Raw genomic sequence first — 1,197 nt, 5'->3', positions numbered from 1 at the left:
AATTATGAGCTTAAATCTTCTCATCTTAATATGCTGCCTTCCTTTTATGGTTTACCTAATGAAGATCCATTGACTCATATAAAGGATATTTTTAATGTTGTGAGTTCTTTTCCCTTGACAGGTGTGACAGAAGATCAACTTCGAATGAGAGTGTTTCCATACACTTTAAAGGATAAGGCGAAGTATTGGTTGAATTCTTTGAAGCCTGGTTCACTCACTACATGGTCTGCCATTCAAAAGAAGTTCCTGGAAAAATACTTCTCCACGCAAAAGACCGACATGCTTAGGGACAAGATCTTGTTATTTGCACAGCAAGATGATGAATCGTTCTGTGAAGCATGGGAGAAATTCAATGGGTTGCTCAACCAATGTCCTCATCATGGGATTCCATTGAAGCTTCAAATGCGTATGTTTTATAAAGGACTAACCCCTTCTAGTCATAATATAGTCACCAATTTTGCAGGTGGTTCTTTTAAAACCAAAACTCCAGAAGAAACGTACGAACTCTTTGAGGAGATAGCAATGGAGACCCAACATACGGATACAAGAGGTAAACGTGTTATTAGTGGTTCTAATGATGCTTCTAGTGTGCAGATTTCAAAACTGGAACAAAAGCTAGATGCTCTTCTTGCATTAAACTCAAGAAGCCCTCCGAAGGAAGTGTGTAGCATTTGTGAATCTCATAACCATGCTACCACAGCTTGTCCACTTGGGGCTGGATATCCAGAATTTGTGCAAGAGCAAGCTAAGTTGGTAAATTCCTACAACCAAGGTCCAAGAAATGATCCATACTCTCAAAGTTATAATCCAGGTTGGAGGAATCATCCAAACTTTTCATGGAGAAATACCCAGAATCAAGCAAATCCCCCTTCATTCCAAAGGCCACAACAATCATCATCATCATTGGAAGATATAGTGAAGCAGATGGCAATCAACCAATCCAATTTTCAGCAAACTACACAAGCTGCCATCTCCAAATTGGAAGTCCAATTAGGCCAAATAGCTGCTGAAATAACTCAAAGAGTGCCTGGGAAATGGCCAAGCCAAACTGAGATCAATCCAAAGAACCCAGAAGCCAAGGCCATTCATGTGCTCAGATCAGGTAAGATCATTGATAATAAAGATGATTCTAATCTTTCAAATGATGTTGTGATTGTAGAAGATAAAGACGAGGAGACCATGGCTACGGAAGGAGAA

At 39.7% G+C, this 1,197-nt stretch overlaps 1 non-coding gene across 1 annotated transcript; it reads right to left on the bottom strand.

Moving 5' to 3' along the window:
- Window positions 1-279: 279 nt before the first annotated feature.
- On the bottom strand, window positions 280-386 carry LOC148296604 (small nucleolar RNA R71). Its single transcript, XR_015834183.1, has one exon. It is a non-coding gene; the product is annotated as a small nucleolar RNA R71 (small nucleolar RNA).
- Window positions 387-1,197: the final 811 nt, after the last annotated feature.

This window comes from Prunus avium, chromosome 2 (assembly GCF_965620075.1).
Source record: "Prunus avium chromosome 2, drPruAviu1.hap1.1, whole genome shotgun sequence".
NCBI lineage: Eukaryota > Viridiplantae > Streptophyta > Magnoliopsida > Rosales > Rosaceae > Prunus > Prunus avium.
Note: the sequence above shows the minus strand (reverse complement) of the source record. Positions and strands in the feature narration are given on the sequence as shown.